Raw genomic sequence first — 17,452 nt, 5'->3', positions numbered from 1 at the left:
ATAAATAGAAACTGCCCTGGCAAGGAAATTAATGTCAAATAGATAAAGAATATAATATTTATTGAGTATGAAAAAATGATGTTAGATCCAGTTGACGAAAGTAAAATTCCTGGTAATATTTTGCATGTTATTATAAGTAGTAATAATTCTTGCATAAATCTTCTTTGGTACTGTCATTCAAAGTCGTATTACTTTCCAATATTTTTGCGGAAATAAACAAATTGCGATTAGACAACAACCTTATTTTCATTACTTAATTGAAGTTATTTTATGATCTCATTATTTAATTTTTGAACTTGGTAAGTCTTTTGGGGGGAGGTTGGGACTCCTGGACCCCCCTGAATACGTCCTTCGCGGTAGGGATCGAGATAAAGTTACTGTGTCATCCAATTCACGGTAAATTTGCTCTGCTTCTCTACACTCAAACATACACAAACTCATGGCCTTCCTTCTTTCTTGGTTTCTTGCCTGGGAAAGAGGCAATAAATCAAGCTGTGAGAGCTACGGGACCTTCTGACGAGGGGACGGAAGCCATCTGTGCAGAGGATTAAAACACCCGCGCGAACTAGCCCTCCCCGTCTCGCCTGGGGCAATTTTCGAACAGAGACATCTAGTGGCCAAGTAGCGAACTATGATGAATGAAATTCGGCTGAAGCGGCCGTATCTTTCGCCGTCGATAATAGATGACATTTTTACACAATCATTTTGGGCTGTGCAAGTGACTTTTGAAAGAAAAGCCCTCCCTAGCTTAGTCATAAAAGGATTGAGCATTACGTTAGTATGCATCATAATGGCCATTTTCGTTGGTGCTACCCACAAATCCTATAACCATTCTGTGCTTATTTACGTATTTCCTTATGGGAAATTGAAAACAAATAATGGAATTTGTGCACATTTAACGAACTGAAATTGCATAAATGTGTCATGTACTCAAAGTTTCATAAACTAAGTTCACATCCACTGCGTGTTTTCCGGCAAATTTTTGTCCTAAAACGTTATATTCAACAAAATGCAAAAAAGCCCATGTTAAATTTAAGCGCTTTCCACGGCGACCTTCGCCAAACTCCACCTCCCTCTTAATACTGGGATATTTGGATATGCTATATGCTATATTAATTAATAATTATTTCATTCAAACTGCGAACATGTGTTTCAGATTGTGATTGATCTTCCTGATTTTCAATCTTAGTTTTAAAATACAAAAATGATAATCCGGGGTCATTGCAAGGTGAGTTTTCCCGAGTACCTTATTGCTTTCATTTGAAAATTTTGATTTCATGAGAATTGCGGGAGAGACTGTAGCTCCATCAACCCCCTCCCCCGCCCCATCCTCTGCGTACGTCAGGGTGCGAGATTAACAAATCGACTGCTGTCTGTTTTTCACTAATAAGTATATATAAGCATGATTGATGTTTTGACAACTAAAATTTTCTTAATTGCATATTTTTGTATTCGTCTTGTGATAATTTTCTTTGGTTTTTTTTTCTATGATAGACAAAAGTGAGGCACCAACTCGGAAGAGGCAATTAAAGAGTCGACACGAACATCATAAAAGAGAAGGAACTGTGCATATACAATGAGCACTAACAACACTACAGAAGTGGTAAATATAAAGCTAAATTTAACATAATCATGTATTGGATATTAAAGTGACTTCTGTTTTCTGTACATAAACTGTAATGCGAAATTAATATGAAGTAATTTGTCTTACCTTCAGAGTCGAGATGAGCAAAAAGTTACAAAACAAAACCAAAATCCCACCATCACGTCACTCAACATGGCGCAAACTACCTCACAACACCTCGCTATGGATAGTTGAATAGTTCCAGAGAGCTTGCGCTCCCTTACGGAGAACTTAAGAGGGGGGTTTCCTACCGCCCCTTGTTTCCATTCGACCCAGGGTTCCCTTGCCTATATTTTATGGCATTAAAATATATTAATATAGTATATGCCCCCTTGAAAATATTGTTGCTACTTCGCTATCCACCATCCCTTTGTGCCTAGGCACACCCTAAGGGGCTGCTATATAAAAGATAATTACAGATATTTCAATAAGAGAGAAAATAAGCGGCAGTTTGTAAGAAGTTGAAAATGTCATTACTTGGCACAAACGTGTGCATTATCGCTGATGAAACGGGTGTCTATAGATTTTAGAGTTTTTTATGTGATTGGAGAAAGAAGATATTTTCTGCATTCTACTCTGTACTGCAGCTCTTTTCTTCTGTACCTGTCACAAGCTGCGCGTGTGAGAGAGACCTTTTTCCAAGCTTAAACAAGTTAAAACTAAGAGTAAGTCAGAAGCAGGATTGATTGGAAGCCCTGCTCTTGCTATTTGTGGAACAGGAAGAAGCTTAGCCTATTGATGTAAATGAAATTATTGATGAGTTTAAGAACATTGTACCCTTTGACAGACGTCTCTTGTTATAGATGACGTGTATTTTGATGTATTTGTTTGTAACATTTATGAACATTTTGTGTGTGTGTAATTTGTATGCAATTTGATTTTTTTTTTCTACTACATATATTCAGAGATTTCCAACACTGTCATTTAGTGAATTTATATTCCTTTACAAACATCAGTGCAGTTAAAGAGCCAAGTGATTGTGTTGCAAAATATGCTATTAAAAGATGCAAGAATTCGGCATATCTCTACAATTGCACTGCGTTTCGTACTGACAATCCTACAGTTCTGTGCTGTGTGTGTCAATTATAATTATATGAGCGTGTTGTTCCTATGCCAGATTTACGTGGTTTCGGAGTCAGATCCCCACTTCAATCTGTCCCCATCTTGACATTTGAGGGCGGTTTTTAACACCTAAAACATTTTTTTAGCCGAAACAAAAAAACAGGTATTTCTTCCTTTGGGCCCCTCTATACACCTTCCAAGTGTCATAGAAATCTGAGGGGGACACAGGGGTCAGATCCCCACTTCAGTTTGTCCTCATCTTGACATTTGAGGGAGGGATTTGCCCCCTAAAACCGTTTTTTAGCCGAAACAAAAAAATATGTATTTCTTCCTTTGGGCCCCTCTATACACCTTTCAAGTTCCATGGAAATCGGAGGGGGACACAGGGGTCAGATCTCCACTTCAATTTGTCCTCATCTTGACATTAGAGGGGAGGTTTTGCCCCCTAAAACAGTTTTTTAGCCGAAACAAAAAAACACGTATTTCTTCCTTTGGGCCTCTCTATACACCTGCCAATTTTCATGGAAATCGGATGGGGACACTTAGATAACCTCCCTTGTTAGCAAGATAATTTTGCTACATTTAAGAGACAAATGAGTGTTGTTGATTGATTGGGTTTATTTTACTTTACTTTTCTGCCACTTTTAGCTAATCGCGAAGATGAGGATGATAGTGAAAAGATTGGATGTCTGTGATTATACTGTCTGTGAGTCCAGTCGCCAGAGCCTTGCTAGTCTGCAAAATGAAGGCCAAGAAGGGGTGTTGACATTTGGGTGTCTTTCGAAAGGATCACCCCACTGGTGTACGCAGGTCTTAAAGGTTGTTCAAAGGCCATAATTGTAATCGGGGGTCATTTTTAAAGTGGGGTTTGGGTTAACATTTTGTCTTTTTCCCGAGTTCGGTACTACTACTTTAATTTGAAAAGTGTGATTTTTTCAAAATTTCTGGAGGAGCAGTAGCCTCATCAGCTCCCTCCTCTGTGTACGCCAGTGGATCACCCCTTACATCCCAAGTGAGTTTTGTTGTAGAGGAACTCGTGCCCTTAACACAAAGTTTATATAATTTGCTTTAAAAATTCCTTACGTGCTCGAGGAGTTGCTGTTTCTAGCGAATATAAATAAACAGGTGTGAACTACGAGTACAACAAGAGTTTCCTAAAGAAAGGAGTAGCGAATTGTAGGGACTGCGAATTTCATTCCCAGTCCCGGGTGTAGATATCTCTATCTTATTTAACACACTGATCTATATGGCTCTAGCAAAATAAGAAAAAAACTTGCAGTTTGCAAGCATTAGTCAATTAACGCATATTGCTATGCAATACAAAACCATCAAAGCCTGCCAACCCTGATCGGGTGTAGAGGAGGAAGTAAACATCCTGTTCACATACATCCTGTTGCTATTATACTTGATATTAGATGTGTTCAAGGATCAGTAGCTCCAGTAATAAAAGGTAAGAGTAGAGTCAATTTTCTTATGCGATACTTTTATCAATCTACATTTAACTATATAGCCTGACGCGAATTCCATTGTCATCGCCCAGGCAGCATTTTAGGCATTAAAGTAACTATCCTACTGATAGTTAAGCTTTATTGCAGGGAAGCTAAGAAAAGTGTTGCTTAAATTAGTTAAGCTTTATTGCAGGGAAGCTAAGAAAACTGTTGCTTAAATTGCGAAACTACTGTAGGATTAAAAATTATACGAGATACTCGAGTTTGGACTTCAATTAAAAATTAAGCAGTAGACCTACATAAAACGAGTTACATCAAAATTAGGTTATTCAATTCTGCGTTAATCTACGCTAACGAATTTTCTTTTCGAGTATGTTTTATATTTTTGATCCCCGTGAGAACAAAAAAGGGCACGTTACACAGCGATGTCCGTTGAACCGTGCAAAACTGCGGGCTGGCGCTGTGAGTCAACGTTGCCACGTTCCACGTACAGCTTCACTCCGTTAAATAAACAGAAACTGTATAAAATCTGTTTCGCAATGTGGATTGACAATGATAATGCACTTTAAAAATAGATGCAAAGAGCTTCAAAACAAGACCAATATTGTATTTGTAGGATTACCCAATACTAAGAAAAAGTTGTTTCGCAAAATTGTGAAGAACTGTTTTTGGACAAATTTTGTTGAACACATGAAAATTAAGAATTCTGTTTAAAACTTTTCTACCTGCACCGTACTAAGATCTCATAACGATCGGACAACCCGTTTTTGATTTACAGAATTTCAAAGAGAGAGATCGTTTGCAAAACTCAAAAGAACCGGCCCTTTTTTTGTTCTCACGGCGGTAAAAAATAGAATGCATACTAAAAATTTGGTTAGTGTAGATTAACGCAGAATTGAATAAGCTAAATTTTGATGTAACTCGTTTTTAAGTTGGTGTATTGGTTAATTTTTAATTGGAGTCCAAACTCGAGTATCTATAATTTTAATCCGATAGTGAATACTGTTGTTGATGCACTTACTTAAGAAAATGAGAGAAGGTAATTGACCTTATAATATTCTAATGGAGTTGAAGATGTAACACTTTAAGGAGGTATTCCTTGTTTTTTGGTGTCACGGGTGGGACACAATACAAAACAAAAGTTAAAATAAACGAACAATATGTAAAATGCCTTATACCTTCTAACTTAATTATGTACAATACTAGAATTTTTGTCCAAGTGGGAAGTCTAAATTGATGACCCGCAAGATAAAATAAGCTTACAGCATTTCATTTAATGGCAAGAATCGAGATTTGAGGCCACTTTGACATGAAAGCCCCCCCATATATATATATATATATATATATATATATATATATATATATATATATATATATATACACACACACACACACACACACAGGGTGGACAAAAAGTCGTAATACATAGAAAAAATAAATATGTTGTGATAAGAAGCAATGCAATATAATATGCTCTACGTGGTTACCATTGGTTTGAACCCACGTTGCAATACGTTTCTCTCACTCTTGATGAACACGCATTAGCACATCTAGAGATATGTGTGCAATAGTGTTGGTTTCCTATGTTTTGGACTTTTGGTTCACCCTGTATATATGGTACATATAATTTGTGTGATTACATTTTACATACTCGCCTTTCTCTCAAGAGGTCCCGGGTTCGATACCCGGTGGAGGCACTTTAAACTGTAGGTCCAGTCCCGATTAGCCTTACTGTGCATAAAGTGGACTTAAAACACAAACTCACTCACATTTTACATACGCGGTATTTGATGAAGCCGCACCCTAGTAAGAATGTGGGAGCCTCAAGTATATGCACTGTTAAGAAAAATGGTGTTACAGGGACAAAGACAGTTATCCAAGGAGGTCCACATCACCAGAATACGTTGGTCAACATTTAACCTCAGTGGTGTTAAAATAATCTAGAAAAATTGCTGTGATGAACCCCATTTCTGGCAAAGAACCCGGATGAAAGATTTTAGTGGGAGGAACGGATGGACATAGGAAAGGGGGGGGGGAGACTCCTGAAGAAGCATACATCCACTCGCATACATTCAGGAATATTCGCTTAGTATCCTGGTATGTTATAGTTACACCAGGATGTCGATTAAGGGCCGGTTTTTCAATGTTCAGTTAAGGTTCATGTTAGCACGTAACTGGAAGTTAGTGAAAATTTGGGTTTTTCAATGTACAGTTAGCTCGCAACTGACACTCTGGTGGCGATTATCTTTACTGGTACTTCTTCTTGCAGTTACCAGCCTAACTGGAAGTTACGAAGCAACATGGATGCCCTGTGCAGCTATCGAAGTTCCACACTCGCAACTTCACTGTCAGATTAAACAAGATATGATTCATAAAACTTTTAAATTCGTACAGAAAAAGACTCATTTTGTTTGGCAGAGCTTACCAACGTCCATGCAAATATGGAAATTAAGCAGCGTAGTTCCTAGAATTCGCTTGGCAAGGTTGTGTTAGAGAATTTGTGGCCAGGATATCTGGTCTACCAGGCGGGACAATCTCCAAACAGTAATTTGGTGTAGTGTTTAGCGACACCACCTTTCGGAGCGTGTTGTGTTTTGTAATACGAGTTCGAGTCCTGGTTACGGGTATTTTTTTCTTGTCAATTATTTATTACGTGTGTTGCATTCAATTCACGCTTTATTGTTGAATGATCTTCTCGGATAAATATTATAGTAAATTTTAAAATTATTTTTATTCGTACCTTCATACTTTTAGAATTTTAGAAAGCATGCTTACTATTAACATGTTGTTTTTTTCGCTCAACGACATGCATAGAGAGGTACAAAGCATGCAGTCAAATGTACAATATTTACATATTAATAATAATAATAGTGTTTATATCAACTAACAGGTATTATTAATGTCTCTACTCTCGAGTTCTTCACGCTTCTTCTACAAGAAAGTATTTGCGCTTGCGCCTCATAACATCATTTCCCCCACGTGGAATTGACCTTTATTAGAAGAAAACCAAATTTGTAGTGCTGTCTTTCGTTAATTTATTTCGTAAGTATACAAAATGGATACACAGCCATTCTTCCTATCGTTTCACAATGCAATAACGTGCTTTCGAGCGCGGCGTGCTTGTAGTTCTATATTTACACGCCAGGCTGTGTGCCAGTCGACGCGGTTTGAAACTATACTAACAGATGGCGCGCAGATCGATTTCCTGTAATTTTCGTGCTTCAGAATTGCCAACACACTGTTTCGGAGAACGAACCATGGTTTAGTTAACTGGCAGTTACTTTCACATTGAAAAACCCGGTGCTGGTTAAGACTGCTTGTTATCTCCAACTGGCAGTTAGTTAACAGAAAGATTAACAGGACATTGAAAAACTGGCCCTAAGCTGAATATAGATTCTCCCGTTTTGTATCAAGACTACTAGAAGGAAAGGATGGGGTCAGACACGCCTCTTTTCGCGACTGGCGTGAGTGTGACGTCATCGGCGGACAAAAACCCAGATGAGCCTTTACTCCATACGGGAAGAAACGTGTTAACTGTTTGGAAAGGCTGATCTGTTTTGTTCTTTTCGCTTCTTTTCTCTTGTATTTGTGGATTGTTGGTTGTGAAGTGTTGCAGTTTATAAGGCCTTCAGATTAAAATGTTGCGACGAGTCGTGATCTGCGACGAAAAGAGGAAACATCGAACCGAACGCATATAACGAGACTTGCTAGTGAATTGCGATACCAGTAGTCTCATTACACAACAACAGGCTACCATACACTTGACTTTGATTACAATTATTAGAATAAAAAATTGTTACGTTCCCCGGAATATACTCAAAGAATCAACTTACGTTTATTCCTCCACGGCGATCGTGAGACTTATCAGCCTACTTTGAAGCCCTCAGGTTGTGGAAAATCAGATAAGGATATGCTTACGTAAACATTACCAACTTGCACTCGCAATTAAACTCCTTATTAGAAACAAAAATGTATTAAATTCATAATTGTTCTTCACTACACAAATTATCACATTCACCTTTCCAAATTCTTCTTCTTCTTCTTTCTTTTGTCCCTGTCAGCATTATCTTGTCGACTTTGGACATCGTTATTGTTTTTTTTTATTTATTTTAATGTTTTCTTCTAAAGTTGGCAGTTAGTCTCACAAATTAATCGGAATCACAAATATATAACAATTATTATAAATAATTCACTTTTTTTGTCCATTTTGCTGTTTCTTAAAAATCACTTTATATTTCAAGTCTACATTTTCGAGAATATGCATACAGCATCCATATTAATGAAGGGGATAAATCTGTTAAAATGGATGATAGTGATATTGGAAATGGAATTTTTAAACGTTGAAAACCTTTGTAGAGTATGATTTGTTGATCTGAATAGATTGGACATTCTAGAATTAAATGTTGAGCATCAGGATTAATATTGCCACATTTACAATTTTCTTGAGTTATAATTTTTATTTTTGCTAAATGTGCTGGTGTACGTACGTGTCCTGTTCTTAATCTATTAATAAAAACTATGACTTGCCGTGGGAGTGTGTATGAATTGAACCAAGGGACTTTAGATTTAAATTCTGCAATCCATCTATATGTGTTGCCCACAAACTTAAATTGATCTTTGCACCATTCATTCCATTGTTCCATAAGTTTGATTTTTACTCGTGGTAATAAATCAGTATACATTAACCTATTGAAACTTATGAGTTGTAAATCTCTGGCCTGTTTAGCGTATATGTCCACTCTATCATTTCCTACATTAATATTATGTGCTTTGACATAACTGAATTGTATGTCAATGTTTCTTTTGCAAGCAAGTTGAATTTGTTGAATAATTAAAATAATAAGATATGATTGGTGACATAATTTGGGATAGGATGTAGATAATGCTTGAAGAACACTCAGCGAATCTGTAAGGAGAAGAATTTTTTTAAAGTCTTCCGCTATTCCATATTGTAAGGCTTTGTAAAGGGCGTAACTTTCCGCAGTAAAAATAGATGAATCTATAGGTAATCTAAATTGTTGATAAATGTTTTTCTCTGGGATGTAATAGGCACATCCTACACTATTGTTATTCTTAGAACCATCGGTGTAAATCATTACATGCATTGGCCATTTTTCTCTGTACAATGCATGTAAACCTAGATCTCTGAAGTGAATTGAACATTGAGTATATAATGGAATATCTAGTTGATAGATCAAAGGATGTAAGAGAGTGAAAGTATTAGATCGAAGTTCTGGAAATAAGTAATGACAGTATACAAGGAAATATGAGGTGGTATGAGGATTTATTACATCGGCTTCAGCCCATTGTTTTTGTATTTCAAACAATTTATTAAATGGATGAGGATGATTTTCCCATGATTTAAGGAGGAATTTTATTGTTAATTGAATCCGCCTGTGACTCAAAGAAGTCTCTTTACTCTCCATATAAACACTTACATTGGGGCTTGATTGCATAAGACCTAGACAAATTCTCAATACTTTTCTTTGTAATATATCTATTTTGTCGAGTAGATTGGATTTTGCTCCCCCGTAGCTGAAAGCTGCATAGTCGAAAAATGAGCGAAAGCAATTTCTATAAAAGAGAAGTAAAATTTTTGGGTGGCCTCCCCATTTTGTTGTTGTCATGCTACGAATTATGTTTAAAAACTTTTGACCTTTGTTTAATAAATATAAAATGTGTGTATTCCATGTAAAACGTCTATCAAAATGTACACCTAAATATTTGTGAGAATCTGTCACTGGGATGTCAGAAATTTGTAAAATATTATTGGGATAACTATCTGTGCGTTTGTTATTAAAGCAAATGATTTTGGATTTATTTTCACTAAGGGTTAATCCTGCATTATGAAACCATTCTCTAATGGTGTTAATTAATCTCTGTGTTTTAATTATACCTTGGGTTGCATCATCTGTAGTACAGTAAAAACAGAAATCATCTGCGTATTGTACTAACTGGAACGGATAAAGAGGTAAGGAGTGAATTTCATTTGTGTAAATGTTAAATAATAAAGGACTTAAAGGTGCGCCTTGAGGAATTCCTATGCTAGTGAAACGAGGGTCACTAATTGTTTCTGAGAACCATCCATATATATTTCTATTGGAATATAGGTTCCATATGATTAACGATAATTGAGGATGAATGAAAAGATTTTCTAGTTTGTTACAAAGCATATGTAAATTGATAGAATCATATGCTTTTTCCACATCTATAAAAAGACTATAACAGTGTGAACGACTAATTTTGCTATTTTGAATTGCAGTGCTTAGGATAGCTATTGCATCTTGACTGCCATAATTGATTCTAAAGCCAAGTTGAGTAGGATAAAAGAAACGTTGACGTTCTAGTGTCCAGGTAATTCTGAGGTATATCGTTCGTTCGAATATTTTTTCCAAAACTGAAATTAACATTATGGGTCTGTAAGATGTAGCACAATGTGGTGATTTATTTGCTTTTAAAACTGGGAGAACTATATAATCTTTCCACTCCCTCGGTACTATACCGGTACGGAATATGTTATTATAAAAAGATACAAGAATATCTAAACCTGCTTTAGGTAGATATTTTATGGCTTGGTATGGTATTCCATCTAGACCTGGTGCAGTGGGTTTAATATTATTAATGATGTTTTTTAATTCCTCTGTAGAAATGGGAGGGAATTCAAGTGAAAAGTTAGAAATATTTTCCTCTATTTTTTTATATGGAAGGTGTACTGATGGTGGAGCCAAAAGCATTAAAAATTGGTCTTGCCAACTATTATCTATAGGTTTTCTACGAGGTGGACATGGTTTACGTAAGGAATTAAATTTATGCCACACATTTCGGGATGATTCCTGCATGTCTATTGAATTGCAATATTTAATCCACGCTTCACGTTTTGCTTGTAGAAATATTTTTTTTCCTTGTGCTATTGATTTTTTCCATAATATTCGATTTTCAAGGGTAGGATATGAAGCAAAATGATTCTCACTCCTTTTTCGGTTGGCTTTTGCTGTCTCACATTCCGAAGTCCACCAATGAATTTTTGGAAAAATTAGTCGTGAAAAATTTATTCTTTTTCGTGAACTGAGAATGTCTAAAACTTCTGTGATATATTGGAGTAGTGTATAGTATGAAACCGATTGAGAGGAATTTATTTGTTCTTTAAGTATATAAGAATCTATTAAAATTGTATATGATTCCCATGATATATTATTAATTTTCCAGCGATTTATGGGAAATATGATATGTTGAATTGGTTGTGAGGAAATCACGTCCATTATTCCAGCAACCTCCATAATAATTTTTCTCTCCTAACAACTCACAATCGAATGTTTTAAGGTTAGTCCATAACCGTAACAGACTACTCATTTGAACAAAACAAATTACGTCATAATAGACAATTAACATTTTAAACATATCAAACACTTAAAATGATACAATAAGTGGGTGCGTATCAAAATGAATATTGTAATTTATAATAAAGATTCCGACGAGTATACATCGAGTTCAGTTTTGGTTGGGAGGGTGGTCCGTAAAAACAGAACATCTTAATGGGTTCCGTGCTATATGAAAATAGCGAATCACTATATATCAGTTTTATACCAAATCAATTTAATATCCAGTCCCCCATCAAAGTTTTCATGTCAACTTTAGGTTCACTGTTGGTATTGAAGAGTTGAATATCGACCTCCTCCAAATAACTTAATTATCAATCGCCACACCAACATTCCCACAACAGTCTAAGCGCAATAGTGATACTCAAGACTTGAATATCTCCAAACCTAGTGCTCAATTCCTTACTAGACTTGGGTGCGATTGCAGTTAACGGCCGCTCTCCGTCAATTGGCTTCTTTAATCCAGATTTCATCAGTGCGCACAACTTGGACTACTGTTGGTGTTCCTCATTGCTCCTACCGGTGGCGCCACACCCAAAAACAAAAATTCTACCCCCAAGCAAAACACTTACTTTGGTTTCGAACAGGGTGGCCCTGTCCGTCATTCCCCCCCACCTTCACCTCTGACAAAAAGGAAGCCTGATTCGCCCCTACAACAGCCCCAGGACCACTGGAAAAAGTCATTCAACCCGTCACCTGCAAACCCCTTCAGCCCCTCAGCCACCCCTTCCTCCCAGACACCAGGCACCAACGTTCAGACATCAAACTCCAATGCGACTGGCGTATCTTCAATAGACAGTGTTCCCGTTTCTCAGACTATCAAGCTAGAGATGCACAGAAAACTGGTATTAGAAATTACTACCCTCGTCGCTGAAGATAAAAACATATCAGAAGAAAGAAAATCCATCCTCTTAGAACTGATGAGCAAATTAGAACAAGTACATGAAGAAACAGTGTCGGAGAACAAATCACTCAACGCCGTAAATAAAATCCTTCAAGATAGTAATCACCATGTCCAATCTGCAACCCCTAGAGAAGACGTATTATGCTCCCAGGTTGTATAAAAAACAACAACCGACAAACAACAACAAATACAGAAAGCCACATCTACCGTAAAGCACACTGTCTTTATGTCCGACAAAGATGAGTGCTAAGAAGATACAGGAAATTTTGACCACCACAGTAAATCCAGTGAGGGAAAATATCAAAATCAAAAGCATAAGAACCACAAATCAAATGGTGATAGTGGAAACAGCTTCCAGAGAAGGAGCCGAGAAATTAATTAATAATAAAGATCTTCCTAAACACAACATCAAAGTAGAAAACCCTCGAAAAAAGGATCCACTTCTGATCATATATGACGTTCCGGCCAATAAAGACCCAGAGGAATTTTACACAGAATTTTACAGCCTTAATCTCCAAGAATCAATTCCATATGAAGAATACACAAATGATTTCAATGTGAGATTTAAAACAGGACCCTGTAACAGCAACACAGTACATCTAGTTGTACAAACCACAAGTAAAATTAGAAAAATCCTTCTTCGCACAGAAAACGTATATTTACCGTTCCTATCTCTTTTCATCAAAGATTATATCGTGGTTGCACGTTGCCTGAAATGTGGAGATCTGGGCCACGTAGCAAAATACTGCAAAAACAAACCCTTGTGCACCCATTGTGGAAATGAGTATCATGAACGCCAACACTGTGATAAAAAAACCAACCGAAAACATGCATTCCATGTAAAAACAGGAACAAAACATGCAATAGTAAAGACAACAAAGACTGCCCAACATACACCCTCATGTGGCAAAGACTAGTGGACAAGACAGACTATGGAGAATACCCCTAAAACAAAACGGAAAAGAAATCCACCAAGTAGAAGAAAAAGAAACGCTAAAAGAGCGGCAGCATACCGACTAAAAAAAGCAATCGATTTAGTAAACTCTTCCACGCTAAACCCAGAAGCTCCCCCCTTCATGTACCCATATAGCACATACTTCAATCCCCCAACCCTTCTCGACCTCTCTACTGAACCGTCCAACCTATCGGAGCATATAAAATCCACCACAAACACCCATTCCATCCGCAACGACCCTTTTCCAACTCCTCCTGCCCCAATTGAGGTAATAAAACCCGCTCTGACACGAACACCTACATCTGACACATCATCTCACACCCCTCTCACATTCAAGAAAATTGAACTCACTGCAGAAGACACACTTGAATTATATGACACCGATCTCGATACTGACTCGGAACCTCCATCACCCTCGCCAGAACACTCATCCCATCCCTCGGATCCGTACCTATATAGAAACTTCGAACACAACTTGAAACTTTCACGCCTAGAAGAGAGAGATATTCTCATTACTGCACTGAGACTACTAGTCAGGAAGAAGCATAGCAAGGGCAAAACTATTACCTTCCCCATACCAGAAGCAGTGGACAGGATAACGTTAAAAACTTACAACCTTCCTACCGACACAGAGGAGCTGCTCCGGCTAACCGAGACAGCTTTCGGACGTCGCGGAGAGTCCCTGGTACTTGACGATGTTTACGCGGACTTCGTAAGGGCACACGGGAGAATGGAGTTCATAGCAACAAACTAATGGCCCCGATGCCACCAATTAGTACGGCACTCATAGATAACGACAAGATACGCGTTGCACAGATCAACACCAGAAGAAGCAAGCTTGCAACACTTGAAACAATCAATTACTGCAAAGAGCAATACATTGACATAATTCTCATGCAAGAACCATACACATCCAAAAACAAAATTCCCTACATACCACTCAACGTTCACACAATTCAGGACCGCAATCAAACCATGGCAGCAATAATTAACCTAAACAGAAATCTAACAATCACCAAAATAGCACAATTTTGTGACACACACATAAATTGCGCTCAAATATCTTCCGAGCATGGTTCTTGGATCCTAATAAATAGTTATTTTCAATTCAGCCATGACATAGACCCATATTTGGAAAAAATCGATCTGATCTGCAATGCGTACAAAAACTACAAGATCATAATCACAGCTGACACGAACTCCTCCTCTCCGTGGTGGTACAGCCAAGAAACCGACACCAAGGGGGTAGCCATGGAGGAATTTATTTCTGAGCACAACCTACAAGTCGAAAATCAGCCAGATAATCCCCCCACCTACAGGGGAAGGGCGGGCTCCTCAAGCAACATTGATCTAACACTCACGAATGCAAGGGCCTTGGGCGATGCCCAAAACTGGAAAGTTATAGATCTCGCCACAACAAGCGACCACAACTTAATACTATTCGACTTAATGTACAGGCAACACCAGCTTGAACAGACAAACCAGGAGAACATATTGAACTGGAGAAAAATCGATCATCAAAAATTCCTAGAAAAGCTCATTATCCCTGAACAATTGGACCAACAAAAATCACTCAACACGCTCGCAGAGGAACTCTCTGCAAACATCAGACAAGCAATTGAAAATTCAACACCCAGAAATAACCAAAGGAAAATGAAGAGCAAGCCATGGCCAAAGAAACTAACCAACCTTAAGAAACAAATGCAAAAAGCCAGGAAACTATATCAAAAATCCATCATCGCACAATACAGAAATGCCAACCTCCAGATTTACCGTGCCAAAAAAGCAATACGAAACCGAGCTACTAAATTATAAGACACAACAATGGAATATCTTCATCGAAAAACGTCTGGAAATAAATAAATGGGGCACCCCGTATAAAATCGCTACCGGCAAAATAAAAAAACCGCAAACCATTTCCACCTTAATTAATGACGAGAACAACACGAATATGACAAAGGACTTGGAAGAAACCATCAACTTCTTAATGAAGAATCTCATACCAGACGACAAACCTGAAACCGACAGCGATGAAAATAAGGATACAAGAAAAATCTATCACCAGCCATATCCAGAATCACCGATATTACCTTTCACTACCCAGGAAGTAGAAAACGAAATAAGCAGCATGAAAATGAAGAAGTCACCGGGACCAGATGGAATTCCTGTGGAAATAATACAAGAAATCACCCCAGTACTTACGCCTTACATTACTCAACTATTTAATGAGTGCCTTGTTCAGAAGATATTCCCAGAAACCTGGAAGGAAGCAAACTTAATAATCATCAAGAAACATCCAAATAAAGATGAAACCAGGGTCAATTCATACAGACCAATATGCCTTCTCAACGTTTTGGGAAAACTCTTCGAGAAACTTATCCTAAAAAGACTCAAAGAATTTATCCTGCTCAAACCCATATCAGGGATACAATTTGGGTTCACGAAAGGTAAATGCACTGACGATGCATTACGCCTGCTATCGTCTACAACACAAAACACTCCAAACAAGTACATGGTTGGAATTATGGTGGACATCGCCGGGGCATTTGACAACTTGTGGTGGCCCAGCCTTTTTCAAACACTTAAAAATATGAACTGCCCAGGTACACTCTTCCTACTTCTTAAAAGTTATTTCTCTAACAGAAAAGTTAGCATCAAATATCCGGATCTACAAATGAGTAAGATCACGTCAAAAGGTTGTCCTCAGGGTTCCATTCTGGGACCCGAGCTTTGGAATACTAACTTGGAGCTTGCGCTTATGAAACTACAAGACCATCCAGACATAGACCAGATCATAGCTTATGCGGATGACATTATCATGCTCACTTCCGGTAACTCAAGAAGGGAAATCGAAGATAAAGCATCTACTGCAATCAATATGCTATCCAAGTAGTGTAATTGGATCGTTTCTAAGTAATACTTTGTAGGTATCCCTTTTTTTTATCAATTGAAAATCAGTTTTTGACATATTTTGACAATTTTTTGTTGATGTTTTAGCGTTCAGCGATGTTTTAGTACAAATTTTCACTGCACCACTTTTTTCCCCACTCATACTTGGTAGGTATATCACGATCTTACGTGATATAACTTAACCTATCTTTTTTTCTTACGATTTTTTAATTTTTTTACGATCCTAAGTGATATAACTTAACCTATCATTTTTTTTATTTACGCACCGAACTAACCTACAAGGGACTCTGTTTGTTTTAATATTTCAGTCGAGAACATGAAGACGATAACTGAGGAAATAGTTCTAGTGTTTGTTTGCAATTTAAGATTTTTTTAACGCTGGACTTAGAAAATTTTTGATTGGTTCCATGACGACCTATGTTTATTTTGGTATGGGAGGACAGAGGACACCTAGACGATGCTAACGCAAGAAATCCCAGCTCTCTATGATCATCCTTTCGAAAGTTACGAGCGATGAAAAAAAAATATTTTGGCAATTGGCCAACCCTTGACCCAGGACCTCTAAAAACTTTGTACACGTACTCTGCATCACCAATATCGACAAAAGGGTCAACGGGGAGGATTTTTGCACTATCTCTCTCTCTCACTGTTTTTCGAGACATTTGCAATTTAACGCTGGACTTGGAAAATTTTTCGACAGATGGGGGTCAAATTTGGTTCCATGACGACCTATGTTTATTTTGATATGGGTGGACAGAGGACACCGAGACTCGACCGACGCACTAAACCCGACCTCTCTACGACTATTCGTTCAAAAGTTACGAGTGATCAAAGTTTTTGGGAGGTGGTGGGGTAACTTCTTACCCCTTGACCCCAGGACCACCAAAACTTGGTATACGTATTCTACACCTCCAAAATCGAAAATTTTCGATTGATGAAAAAATTTGGTTCTATGACGACCTATGTTTATTTTGGTATGGGAGGACAGAGGACACAGAGACTCGACCGACACACTAAACCCGACAGGTGGGATGCTTCGTTTTTTGGCGCAGCCCTTTGACCTACTTTTGAAATGACTTACGACATTTTCCTATAAGGCTGTCTCCCCTTACGATGTTTTCCTCTAAGGCAGAGATCGTCTGTCAATGGGCCCTCAGTGTAATCTACTACGAC

The 17,452-nt window shown here is 37.8% G+C and overlaps 1 protein-coding gene across 4 annotated transcripts in view; it reads left to right on the top strand.

Annotated features, from left to right (window-relative positions):
* Positions 1 to 17,452, top strand: part of LOC145992074 (uncharacterized) — a 184,408-nt gene that overhangs the window by 116,182 nt on the left and 50,774 nt on the right. The window contains exon 2 of one of the 4 annotated variants that reach the window (XM_083128280.1): positions 1,495 to 1,603. The exons of 1 other annotated variant lie outside the window; for it this stretch is intronic. The gene's annotated coding sequence lies outside the window, so the exon portion shown is untranslated. Of the gene's footprint in view, positions 1 to 1,494; positions 1,604 to 4,117; positions 4,137 to 17,452 lie in introns of those variants that run through there. 2 more of the 4 variants (XM_083128283.1, XM_083128282.1) reach the window with 2 other exon arrangements.

This window comes from Lepisma saccharinum, chromosome 9 (genome assembly GCF_977018435.1).
Source record: "Lepisma saccharinum chromosome 9, izLepSacc3.1, whole genome shotgun sequence".
NCBI classification, from domain to species: Eukaryota; Metazoa; Arthropoda; class Insecta; order Zygentoma; family Lepismatidae; genus Lepisma; species Lepisma saccharinum.
The sequence above is the reverse complement of the archived record's forward strand: the minus strand, read 5'-3'. Positions and strand labels throughout refer to the sequence as shown.